We start from the raw sequence: 14,342 nt of genomic DNA on the forward strand, positions 1-14,342 counted from the left end.
GTTTTCAGTCAGCATCATCATGGTTATAAAATTTTCATGTCTATGTCTAGATCTGATTTATTATATATAACTGAAGGCTAGAACTCCATGATGTTCATCCTCCATATATTTTCCTATCCAGTCTAACAACTTGATATCAGAAGTAATGCTGTGAAAAATATCTTCACTTGTGTTTCATTGTGATCTATGTATATGAGACTCTTTTCCCCTAATAATATTCAGTAATGGCATCACTAAGTGATAGGAGTTATGTATATTTAGTATGCTAAAAACTATTCGCCCTAGGTGGCTATGCTGTCTTACACTCACACTAGCAGGGGTATAAAAGATCTCACACCCCAGTGTTCCTGGAGCACTTGACATTGCTTTATGATTTATATCTATCAAACAGGTGAAATGTGGTATCTTACTGCTCTTTTAAGTGCCACTCTCTGCTTAGTAATGGTTTTCAGCGTCTCTGAGTATTCTTATTAACTTTCTTGGTTCTTTCTTCTATAGATGTTTCCTATATTATCTTTATTATTATTTTTTTTTAATGAGAATTCTTGTCTTCTCCTGTTGATTTGCAGGAATTCCTCTAGAAATGGTTTGACAAACTTGTTTCTGTAAAGGACCAGATAATAGATATTTAAAGCTGTGTGGACTGTACAACTTTGTCATAAATACTTAACTCTGTCATAATAGCATGAAAGCTTCGTAGGCAATACATAAGCAAATGAGTGTGGCTGTGTTGCAATAAAATTCTGGTTACAACGGGCCATTGGCCAGATTTGACCCATTGAAACCTAATGTACATAAATGGAAAATTCACTAAGAACAATGTCAGGAACAATGAGGGAAAAAAGATAGTGAGACTAGCACAAAAATCATTATAAAATTACAGAGAAAAACCAGAGGTTTAATGGTGGAGTTATGAAAGATAAAATTATAAAACTGATGAAAATAAGTTTAGGAGAATATCTTTGATCCAATCCATCAAAGTCATAATGCAAACAAAATGGTCAGCAAACAAACAAAAACCTGATTAATTCAGACATTCTGTTCAAAGAAGAATATTATAGAAAAATAAAATACTAAAGATATAATAGGAAAATATAATTATAATGAGTATAATTAGTAAGAGACTAATATCTAGAACAACAATTAAACTGATAATGTCTTAAAGTAATTCACTTTTTAAGAAAAAAGAAAAAGGAAAAATTGGAGAATAGTTAATTAATTATATGTCTTTGGGCAGTTTTAAAATACCTTTTGTTTCTGGAAAGTGGAGATTTTCAAAATTGTCAGGAGTTAAGGCTGAAACAAAAAAGATCCATATTGAAGAAGATCATGCTCTTCAATTTTTGATAATTTTATTTTCAAGGGAAAGAGAAATATACCATGTTTAATTCTAACATGTTGAGTCTATGAAAGGCCATGATTTAATGGTGATGCCTACAAAAATAAGTCACTATGAAGTGGTCAAAACACACCTGAAGTAACAGAATTATGGAGACAACATTATTATGTGTTTAATTTATTTTTAATTTCAATAAAATGTTTATGTCTATTTGTGAAGATTTTATTTTGTTGTTACATTGAGTGTGAAGATATAGGTATGTGAGAATATAAATGAGTATATATGTATATTTATTAATTTATGTACTAATAAGAAAGAGGAAGGAAAACAATTATTAGGGAATCAAAGATATCAGTGAATAGCAGCTGTAACCAGTATGCTCCAAGATGATGTATTAGTTATAAATCCCAAAAGGAAGAGTTACCAGTGCCGTCATTATCCCTTGAAATAAAATTTCTAGATGACTGGACTAATTTTAGAGAGGTATTGCTAAGATATACATAAGTTTCCAATTATAACAATGTAACAATATAACTAGGTCAGTATATCACAATGACAGAACAATAGGTTAGGTACTTCTGGTCTCACAAATTTGGAGAAAACATCCTTTCTGGGAAATCTACCAAGACTAAAAAAAAAAAAAAATAAAATCTATATGAAAGTAAAAAACTTAAAACACCGGTGATAAAACAAATAAAACTTTATTATAAAAGGAAATTACACTCTGCTTTAAATGATCTTCAATAGCAAAAATAAATATTATGAACAGACCAAGAATCAACTGACAAAAACTCAGATCCTGATACCTCGGTCGGTTTGAGACTATTTCCTTCTTCTTCCCCCCCCCCCCTTCCTTCTTTCTTTCCTTGCCTTCCTTCCTTCCTCCCTCCCTTTTTCCTTCTGTCCATTCTCTCTCTCTTTCTCTCATTTCCTTCTTCCCTCCATTTTCTTCCTCCCTCCCTACCTTTCTTTCTTTCTCCCTTTTACTTTTAGGTTTGGCTTAAATAAGATCTTATCAAAATGCAAAGCTTTCATCTGGTAAATTATCCTTTAAATCTAAAAGGTAGCCTTAACAAGTATAAAAGTAAAGAAAAGAGAGGCACTGGGTGGCTCAGTCTGTTAAACCTCTGACTCTGATTTTGGCTGAGGGTGATCTCACGTTGGATGGAGCGCTGCATCAGGCTCGGTGCTGACAGCATGGAGCCTGCTTGGGATTCTCTCTCTCTCTCTCTCTCTCTCTCTCTGTCTGCCCCTCTCCACTTGCACGCATGTGCTATCTCTCTCTCTTTCAAAAGAAATAGATAAAAATTTTTTTAAGTAAAGAAAAGAATTAAGAAGATTAATGAAGAAATATATTTAAATACATGTAGTAAGACTTTCCATCCATTTGACTCTATCTGCACTTATTTTTTAAATTTATGCAATTTTGTATACTTTGTCCATTGATCACATAGAAATCTGATATATACACATATGAGTTGTGATTTTATATTTTAGAAACAATTATTAAAGATTTGTGGTAATGTAATTATCTAAATCCATAAGATTTCATGAACTCTGGGTAATTACTGTAACTATTTGGAGAAAGTTTTAATATTTAAATCAGTGTTAAGAGATTAACTTATAAAATTAATAAAGTTGACATTTAAAAAGGATGAATAATATCAAATATCTGTCTCTGAATCCAGAAAATGTTAGTGAATTTAAATATATATGTATATGTATATATAAGTATATGTGTATATATGTATATAATATATACATGTATATGTATAATATATACATATTTATATGTATATAATTATATGTATATATCTATATATGTGTATATGTATATATAATTATGTGTGTGTGTGTGTGTGTGTGTGTGTGTGTATATATATATATATATTTTCCCGAAATCTCAAATTACACATCCTAGTCTCTCTCCATCTTTCGTCTTTTCAAGTGACTTATTCCACAAACTATACTGCAGTTATTCCTCATCCTATGGGGAGTTCCAGCCAATTGATACTACCAGTTTTTCTTTGCCCATAATCTTCATGTTCTCAATTTCTTCGTCACCTGGATTACGTTCCATGGTGCATCATTAATAATTCTCATCTCTCTTATGACACCCTCTGCCACACTATATGGTAAAATTGCACTATTTTTAATCCCAGTGCTTCACCTATCCTGTGTTCACACAAACAGCTAAACCTGTCTGGAGCAGAATACATACTTCAGTAAGTTACTGAACTTTATCTAACACATTTCCCATAATTCCCAAACTGGTCACACTTGATATATTGCCAAGTGGATTTCATCTGTCAATTTTAAAATAGAATTTTTTCCACTTTTTTTTTGTCTTCCTAAAGATTTCTATACCCCTCTGCTTCCTCATACTGCAGAGGTTTTTAAATCTGGCATTCACAGAGCCTTCTGGAGTCAGTGAAGAAAAGTTAGGTTTTCATAAACTTAAATGAGAAAATAGAATAGGAAATGTTGACTGACAACTAACTGAAACTTTTCCTTTAGCTTTAAATATACACAACAAACCACTGTTGTTTTAACAAAGTCTCTGGACCTTGTCATCAATAGAAAATGCATATATTTAGGGGCGCCTAGGTGGCTTGGGGGTTAAGTATCCAACTTCACCTCAGGTCATGTTTTCACAGTCTGTGGGTTCAAGCCCCTCGTCAGACTCTGTGCTGACAGGTCAGAGCCTGGAACCTGCTTCAGATTCTGTGTCTCCCAATCTCTCTGCCCCTCCCCTGCCTGTGTTCTTTCTCTGTCTCTCAAAAATAAATAAATGTTAAAAAAAAAAAACTAAAGAAAAAGAAAATGCATTTATTTAATGTTACACTACAGTTGTTGCAAATGTCTTGAATTATGTATTTCTTTATCACTACTTCAAAGTAAGTCTTAAAATCTAATGCTCAGCTCCATAACTTCATACATTAATTTAAAAATGAATTCATTATTATATAAAATCTGTCGCTATTAACATTTCAAACCACTCAATAATTTTTGAGTATAACTGATTTCCTTTGTCATCTTATGTATATTATTTTGTGAACTTGTGAGGTGTCTACCAGAGTACTAAAAGCTCCAACACACACACACACACACACACACACACACACACACAAATTAAGATTTTTCTGGCTGGTGACCTAAATTCTTAATTCACAGAAGCAAAGTGAACAGAATGAGTTATTTCATCTTCACCCTACAAAATCTATTCATGTATTCGATCTTGTGCCCTTATTTTCTGCTTTACTTCCAGTTAAAATGATGACTCTGTACTAGCTACTAAGGTCAAACATTTCATTTTTTGCATGGTATTTTCTCTCACCTACTTAAGAAATTTGTCCTTGAATGGATACCCTCTCTCTTCTGCATCGACTTTTTCCTCCTTACTCACTGATAGAAATGCATTAACAATGAAGGGGACTTTCATATCTCTTATATTAGAAATTACTTAATATTCTTTAACAAATATTCCGATGACCCCTGTATATTCTTAATCTCCTTCAAGTTTTGCAAGGCACTCACTTATTTTGTGTAATCATACTACATAGATTTGCCTACGGCTTGTGTTCCTCACAAAATACAATCCTTGAGGGAAGGACTTTTGTCTGTTTTATTCACCATAATCATTGAGTCTAGATCATGGTAGGAATTCAATAAACGTCAGATAGAAGATTTAAGGTAAAAAGGAACCCACAATAGGAGATAGGAAAGTCATATTTTCCCAGAATAAAATATGTTCAACAACTACAGACTTGGAGCCACAGTAACATCAAAACATGAGTTACTAAAAACGTCTAGGATCTGGAATATCTTTGCAACAAAAATCCTATTGTAATGAGAATGGGCCATTGTTAAGTGGTGAAATAGTAATCTCCAGAAGAGGAGAGACATAGGATGGTTAACGATCAGATACCAATGTTGGAATACCATATGTAGCACAATTGCTAAATGACACCATAACACTAAATTAATAGAGCCAGCTTCATGGTCATGAGCATGTGACCTGTGAAATCATCAGTGCTTTGGGCTTACTAGAAGGGTTCCAGGCTTGGTTTATGCTATCTTCTGTCACTTGATATCCTTAATAATTTTTGAGCAAGGGACCCTGCATTTCATATTTGATCTTCAAGTTAATGCAACCAGTCCTGCTTGCAAATATGAAATGACACATTTAATTTGTTCAGTTTTTAGTTAGCTAGAGAAATACAATACCATAGTTTTTTGTACTTAAATTTTTATTACACATGTGCTAGGTGTTAGATTCCTCTAGTATTTCCAAGTTTACTTTAACAATTAGCAGTTGTAGGATTTTATTTTGTAGAACATACTGGTGAATTTGACAAGTAATAAAATGATCACTTAAAATAGATCAGTTGTTTACTCATATCTTTTATATGCCTATATCAGAATTTTAGTTAAGAAAAAAATTAAATTGAGTTTCCCTAAAGATGTGAAAGGTCTAAGATTTTTTAAATAGAATATTCAAAGTTTGAATGTACTAAACAAAATTTCTAAGTGAACTTTTTTCTTTCAGAGATAATGTGCCTGTTCATTGAGTAGATGATTTTATTTGACATATTTTGCAAATTTTGCTTTTATTGTGCCTAAAACTTTCCCAGATAATCACAAAATTATTGCCTTAAAATCATAATTTCTAAAATGTTTAATATCCCTTTTACGTTTAGAAGTTGCTATTTTTGTTAACTGTGATTTACTAAATTCTGAGTTACCTGAGTACCACCATTTGTCACAGGAACCAAAAAAAAAAAAGTTTAGTAGTTCCATTGGCTTTGGAAACCTATAAAACTTAAACTACAACATTAACATGTAAAGAATGTTGTATATACAAATAAATTAATAAATAGAAACTATCACATGATAGTGGAGATCTACACACCTTTTAGAAGATGTATTCAGAGTGTGTCTCTCCTAGGTTTTGATCTTAGTATAAATCACAGGAAAGAAAAAAAATTAAATATCTTTCTGTATAACAGTTTTCTATCCTGGAAATTTGTACTAGTCTGAGACTCAGATAGCAAGTCTAATCAGATTCTCGTCCTAACTCTGTCCTTTACCAGTTCTATGATTTGGAAGATACTGTTAACTTCTTTGAGCATTGACATTGAGGTTATTATTTATGAAAAGAGTTTTTTACCTGAACTTCTGTACAAGGAGTCTAAATGTAAGTATTTAAATCATATAGATTAAGCAAGATAACAAAGGAGTCTTTCACACCTGTGCTTTCATGAAAACTTTGTCCTCTGTGTTAAATTTTAATCATTTTACTAATTCATGAATTATGAAATAGTATCTAAATGTAACTACTTTAAATCCTAAATTCTTACATATCAATGGTTGCCTGATAATCATCAATTTATCCTTAAAGCAGAGTTCATTGCCTTGCAGTGGAAGGTTCTCAATACATTTATTCCTCAAAGAAGGTTATACGATTCACTGTTTTGTCCACTAGGAAACGTAAGTATGTTAATCCCCATTCTCACGGACAGTAAAGAAGCTTGGAGAGTTTCTATTTTGCTATATGAAATCCTAATGTCTTGCTCTCTGTTTATATGTAATTTTTAAAACTCAAAAGTGAATTGTTTGGCTAAGCTTGGTTTGAGTTGATCATATCTTTTCAATCAAATTAAGCATAAGAGTTAGCATTATGAGAGCACAGTGTTAAAATCATATTGGCCAGGCGATCCACAGTTTAAATAGTAAAGTTTTCATGCTAATAATTTTAATATTGTCTAGAATTATAAAGACCGAAATGTCCATTTTAAATTCTACTATTAGGAGAAATATATTTAGAAAAATACGCTTTCACATGTACGTACAGTATGGTAACATAAGCTTAAGAATTTCATAAGCTAAAGAGCTTTTATGAAATCTACCATTTATTTTTTTTTCAAAAATGTGTGTGTGTGTGTGTGTGTGTGTGTGTGCTTACTCTACATCATACACTCTACTAAGCTATGTGGAGATAAGAGCAAATAGTATTGCATGTAACCAGATGTCATCAGCTGAGTGGAGAACCCATAAATGATTAATTCATATCCTAATTTCCAGAAACTGTGAATATTGCCTTATGTGGTAAGAGAGTAAACATTAGCTTATAGAGTAAAAGAAGTGATCAACCTATAGGTTTTGGGAGGAGGAGCTTATCCTGGATTACTAAAGTGAGCTCTAAATCCAATAATAAGTGGCATAAGAGTGGGCAGATGCACATTGACTGAAGAGGAGATGGCCATGAGATAGGAGCAGAAAATGGAGTAACATAACCACAAACCAAGGAATGCCAACAGCCATCAGAAGCTGGAAGAAGACAAGAAATGGAATTTCCCCCAGACACTCTAGAAGTCTTACTCACACCTTAATTAAGGAGATTTGGGAATCCTGAGAAACAGAAGATATAAGCCTTATGTGATAGAAAATACAAAGATATTGGAGTCTTACTAGATTGTTGAACTTGGAAATTGCCTGACAACAATCGTGTGATCAGAATAACTTGAGAGTGGAATCCAATGGCAGAAGTGATTGAAGAGGGTGGGGCGTAGGGGAAGAATCACTGGTTTCTGTAGAAAAATGGTAGAGCTATGCGGCAAGATAGTTGGTAGAAATGTATAGGTAAAAGACAGAACTAAGTGAATTTCCAAGAACAAACATGGGAGGGTGTAACATTTAAGTATAAGGAAATATTAAGATGATATACCAGCAAATGCATAGCCTCAGTATAGCTACATAGATTCCTAGAATTTCTCAAAAATAAGGAAATTTCAGTATTTCCTCAAATGTCCTTAAAACTAGCTGGAGTACTTTCCCTGTTGTACCATTTGGGGTATGAAATATTATGGACCATCTAAAAATTATGTATTTTAATATTCATTTCATACACTTGATTTTTGAATCTAAATATCAGCCCTTTTCAATTAAAGCTAAAATCTACTATCCCAAATGAGTATATTGTTTTAGTTTTAAACTTCATATTTTAAAATAAATATAAAGTAAGAATTTTGGTAACTTCATTGCATGTAGAGTGGATTATAAATATAAAAGAAAAAAAGAAAAAAAAGAAAAAATCAATGCAATTTAAGAGTAATTTATGGTTATATAGTTATTGGTTTTTTTGCTCTTAGAATATTTTAGTTGCTAAATTTGAGTCTGAAAATCTATTTTCAATTAAATTTAATATGGATTATTAAAAGGATATATTGAAATGGAGTTTATATGTATAAGAAAAAGCAAACTGTGTCACCAATAAATTAGTTTCTTTCAAGCAATTATATTCTAATTAAAATAAATTGTTCACAGGACAAAAAATATATGTATGTGCAGTCTCGGTGTATATCAAAAGATTTCACAATGTTTTCAGCCCTCAGTGATATGTTTCGATGATTCTCTTTACATTTCAGTCATAACATTTTTCTAAAACACCACTCCAATTACTTTCCCCCAAAAAGGTCTTAAAATATTCTTTACTTGTGCTAAATCTTCCCATTATGCTGATTTTAGACAAATTTAAAGATAATTAATTTAAATAATATATTTAAATTGTACCCTTTATCACACTTGTAACAATCACAACATAGAAAATAAAAATACAAAATTACAACAAAAATGAAAATATTAAATAAGTAGGAGTTTCCAGAAATATTCCAGAAATATTAGAAACAATTCATGACATTGTTACATGTAAGTATCGTAATTAAAGGTCATAAGAAAGAAATGCCCAAGAGGTCGACATAATGAGACTGTGTTAAGCTTTTGTAACACAGGGATACCTAAGAAAGCGATGACCGTGTGAAGTGCTCTTCCCATTTTAAATAAAGCTCCATATGCCTTAAATTTGGGAACTCTCATCAGGAGTATACTGCCTGGCTTCAATTGTCATTATATAGCAGAGGGAGAGAAGGGATTTCTGAGGGAGCCAGAGCCCAAACTATTTAGAGCTTTATAGAGTAAAGTCTACATCTTTGAATTGCAATTTTAAGCAAATGGGTAGGCAGTGCAGGCTGTGGAAAATTGGTATTATGCACTCCCTGTGGCTTGTACCACTTAGTTGCTGAGCCGCAGAATTTAGCCTATGTAGAAGCTTCTGGGTGGTATTGAAGGCTGGGACTATACTAAAGGAAAAAAGCCTATGTTCATCCAAGCATACCTTCAACCCAAACTTTACAATCATTGGAATGAGTGCAATGTACAATGAAAGGGAGAGCTCAACAATTGGAGTCAGAACACAGAGAAAAAGTTGGAAGTTGAAGGCTTTACCCTCAGCTCATCTTTGCTTTCACTAAATAATTCTTATATGAGCAGATGTTAAAGAAACGAATGCCAACATTTAGATTTTTCTCCCAATCAATGAAAGAGAAGAACTGATTCTTCATTGTGAAAGAATCCTATGTCTCACAAGGAATCATGAGATGAAACTATTTATGAACTACTGTTTTATAAATTCTCTCAGGTCCATTGGGGCACCAGGGTGGCTCCATTGGTTAGGCGTCCCACTTCAGCTCAGGTCGATCTCACGGTCAGTGACTTCGAGCCCCGCATCAGTCTCTGTGCTGACAGCCGGGGCCTGGAGGCTGCTTCAGATTCTGTGTCTCCCTCTCTCTCTCTCTGCCCCTCCCTCAGTCATGTTCTGTCTTTCTCTCTCTCTCTCTCAAAAATAAATAAATGTTAAAAAAAAAAAAAAGAACTAAATTCTCTCAGGACCGGTCCTCCCCTTGGCATGTGCAGATTTCATCACTGGTTAAGTCATGTGTTTCGTATGGTAAAAGATACACAAAAAGTTCTATGCAAAATAATAAACTATTTGACATATGTCTAGCTTGATGCTACTATTGCTTCATTCTTTCAATCCTAACATTGTCTGCTTTTTCTAAAACTTCCATATTCTCAAATTACCCTCTCCAACTCCACACTTTCTATCAATCACACACTTTTATTTACATAGGGCTTTATGTGAGAGATAATAAATAAAAGCATCATCCTTTCCAAGGTTTTTGACATTTTAAATACAAATAATGATTAGAATTGTGTTGGTTCAAAAAAAGATTTCAGAGACCCAGGTATGTAATAATTTTGCTACCGTTCTTTGTGAAGAAACTGGACAGAGTATTTAGTCAATTCCAATTGTGTAGCACCCCAGCTAAATGTTGGTAAGAATTCTGATTTATATTTCTCATGCATTTTTAAAGAATTTTTCTGCTGGTAATTTATTTTGTGTACTTATTGGTCAACTACCAAAAAGTGGCATAAACATTTGAAGTGGCCAGGTCAGATTTGAAAGTGGTAATAAGGATTCAGCTAAGCTACTTTTCCTCCATGCCATTCGTAAAATAACAAATAAGCAGTGCAAAAATGATAAACAAGATCTGACGTCAGTTCGCTACCTTAGTGGCAGCTCTCCACCATAGTCCTTGTTCCTCATGGGAAGGCTCCCACTCTTTGGTTGTCTTAGCTGCCTGCACAGAGTAAGAAATATAACGGATTAGAGAAACCTGGAAGCATATGCTTACTGTTGAGTAGGGAGAAGATGACCTTGCCAAACCACCCCCCTCACACAAGCAGATAGTCTCAGTGCCATTTGCATACTCCTACTTGTGATTCTGTGGACCAAGCTCATCACCTACCACACCACAGGAGGAAGACGCTATCAAAAAGGATGCCATGTGTTCATTTTTCTTGGCAAAAGTACTTCATGATAGCTGAAATGTAGCAGTGGTATGATTTATTGTTGCCTGCATCTAATTAATTTATTATTCATTCAGCTACTATTTTCAGGGATACTCCACTAGATTTTTTAAAACCATCACTTTTGTTAGTACTAACACAACTACTACCATCGCATCTAAGATCATTAATACTATTAATAATAGCTAAAATTTAGTAACACTATCTTTCGGGCATTCTGCTAATCACTTCACATTAGCTCATTCAATTCTAACAACTATGAATGTGCCCATTTTACAGAAGAAGAATTAAGCCTAAAGAGGCTAAGTAACATGTCCAGAGACACACATATTGAACATGGTAAAAAAAGGGGTATGACTTCATATATCTTACATGATTCCAAAGCTAACAAGTTTCACTTCTACATGGTTCCATTCTTGCTGGTAAATAATACTGGGTTTTTTTCTAATCATTTTTCGAGATAACTTGTGATGTTGATTCAAAATGTTAATGGAGGTAAAAAAAATTTATAGCCACGTGCCTCATGAAGAAGAAAACAATTGGACAAACTTGCATTGATAGCTACCAAGATTTATATGATCTAAAGTAATAAAGTCAGAGTGGTACTGGACACAATAAAGACAAATAGACACTGGGACACACAAAAAGCAGTATTACAGATCACTGTAAAAGGATGGGCTATCTAGCTGGTGTTGAAACAACTGTCCACATGAGAAGAGATTGGATACCTGCTCCATACCATTCACAAGTTTTTTTTTAAATTTTTTTAAATTACATTTCTTTATTTTTGAGACACAGTGAGACAGAGCATGAGCAGGAGAGGGACAGAGAGAGGGGGAGACACAGAATCCAAAGCAGGCTCCAGGCTCTGAGCTGTCAGCACAGAGCCCAACGCGGGGCTCAAACCCATGAACGGTGAGATCATGACCTGAGCCAAAGTCGGACAACTTAACCGACTGAGCCACCCAGACGCCCCTACAAAATTTAATTCCAAAGATAATATAGGGGAAGGAGCACCTGCGTGGCTCTGTCGGTTAAGCCTCCTACTCTTGATTTTGGCTCAGGTCATGATCTCATGGTTTGTGAGTTCAAGCCCCTGGACAGGCTCTGTGCTGACAGTGCAGAGCCTGCTTGGGATTCTCTCTCTCTCCCTCTGTCTCTCTGTTCCTCCCCCACTTATGCACGCTTTCTCTCTCTCTCTCAAAATGGATAAATAAACTTAAAAAGGTATTAAGAAAATATGAAATTAAAAAAAATTATTCTCTTCTAATTGTTTCTAAAACTAAAATCTTATAATGAAATCCTACAGCTGCTTTTCCCAAACTATGTTGGCCAAATTGCTTTCCCTAAACAAGAATTCTTAAAGAAATCACTCTTTTGATGAAGCCTAATCAACCAGAGGCCATCAATATCAAGCCTGTAGTTTAATAGGATCATATTAATTACTTGCTACAAGTGGCATATTTCAAATATACAGTACAATGTTGTTAAATATAGTCACCAGCTGTATAGTACATCTTCAGAACTTATTTATTTTAACTAATTTAATTTTAAATTCATAAATTAATTCAACAAATATATTTTGAGTATCTAGTAGGTTATATTGAGAGGTTTTCAAATAATGGATAATGTTGTTGACACACAAAAAAACCTTTATCTCTTTATTCCAGTTCAGTTCTTTTTTCAATTAGCTAAGCTACTTACTCTAACGATATGATTGCTTAAAGTACAGTAGGTCAAATTATATGTACCAATTTAGAAAATCCTAAAACTCAAGGAAATTTGGTAGAATTAGTTCTAAACATGCATAGCAGATGTGATGTAAATATGGATGTAATCATTCTCAAGTACTAGAACCTTTTTCACAGTCTTTGACTACAAAGTAGAAAACTATCACATACCATATGGTCTGTGTTATATCTATATGGCAGCTTCTCTAATGTAAATTGTTCAAGGTCAGTCTTTCTGAAGCTCCCTAATGTAAAAAATCTAATATAGGCTGAACATTACCATATAAAAGCAGTTAGCATTGTTTGTATAAGACAACTGCAAAACAAAGTTCTAAATTCCAAGTGTGATTTCCGTAACATGTTCATCATTAGTATTAAAATGAATATTTACAAAAAATTTAAAAATTTCAGAACAGTGAAATTTAATCAAGAATCAGTTTCTGAATGACACTGGATTGAGAATTATAATTTCTTCTATATCTATATTTAAAGCAAACAGATCATTTCTCTTCTGTGCAGCATACTTATGCCAAAGTTGTGGTTAAACAATTCTCTTTTGTGTTTTGGAGATAAGCCTTATACGAAGGAAGGTTTTTACATCAACCTTGACCAGATGTGTTTCATTTCTACTTAGGACTTTAAAGTATATATACACTTGTATTTGGAGATGATTTAAGTGTACTATGAGTGAATTTTGAAGTTTACCTTTTTAAAATTTTCCTTGAATCACTGGCCATGTCTTATATTAAATGTCCCTATGGTACAGTAAACAACTGATAATTTCTATAAAATTATTGATAATATAGAAGTTACTTCTAAGTAAATAAGTAAGCAGTCTGCTTAATGTCATGAAGAGAAAATGATGGATTGACTTAAACGCTCATTTAAAACAAGTAATTGTCTTGTTCTGTTATTGAAATACTATCTTATTTAAATCAGCATATAAAAAGAAAGAAAATGAGTTAAATATTTGTAGTAAAACAGCAATGATGCTGGTGGAATAAGTTATGGGGTAAGAACCAGCATCAAACTTACCAGCACCCCTGGTTGTTAGAAGACAACAAAGTAATGCTTTAAATTTCTGCAGGAAAGGGCTTTTAAACTAGTGTTAACATTCAACTGTTTATCAACCTTGGAATCACAAGAAATCACAAACTTTACCTCTTCCAAATATTTTAGGAAATTCTTTAGGCTGTACTTCATCAAAATGAGATACTAACTCAAAGCAGTATAAGATATAGAATCCAAAATATATAATGTTTTTCCCAGTAAAGACAGGAAGTCACATATTGACATCGCTGCAGGGGGAAAGAAAAACATTTGTTTCCAACTGGACTCGGGAAGGGACCCCAATAGATATATAACTCTGATGGGAAAAGAGTTGATATGAAACACTATCCCCCAAATTAGGAACAAATGATTAAGATGACAAGAAGGAAAAAAAAAAACAAAACAAAACAAAAAGGAAAGCAATCATGGCTAAAGATTACAAACATTTTGGCCAAAATATGAGTTTAAGAAACAAGGTGAAACAAGAGATAAATCAAATTAGAGAATTCAGAAAC

At 33.2% G+C, this 14,342-nt stretch overlaps 1 long non-coding RNA gene across 1 annotated transcript in view; it reads right to left on the reverse strand.

Annotated features, from left to right (window-relative positions):
* Positions 1-291: 291 nt before the first annotated feature.
* LOC113600795 (uncharacterized) overlaps positions 292-14,342 on the reverse strand; it is a 58,717-nt gene continuing 44,666 nt past the window's right edge. The window contains exons 2-4 of the long non-coding RNA XR_003421887.2: positions 10,747-10,818; positions 1,249-1,296; positions 292-603 (exon numbers count right to left, since the gene is read on the reverse strand). This is a non-coding gene — a long non-coding RNA (uncharacterized LOC113600795). The remainder of the gene's footprint in view (positions 604-1,248; positions 1,297-10,746; positions 10,819-14,342) is intronic.

This window comes from Acinonyx jubatus, chromosome A1 (genome assembly GCF_027475565.1).
Source record: "Acinonyx jubatus isolate Ajub_Pintada_27869175 chromosome A1, VMU_Ajub_asm_v1.0, whole genome shotgun sequence".
Taxonomy (NCBI): domain Eukaryota; kingdom Metazoa; phylum Chordata; class Mammalia; order Carnivora; family Felidae; genus Acinonyx; species Acinonyx jubatus.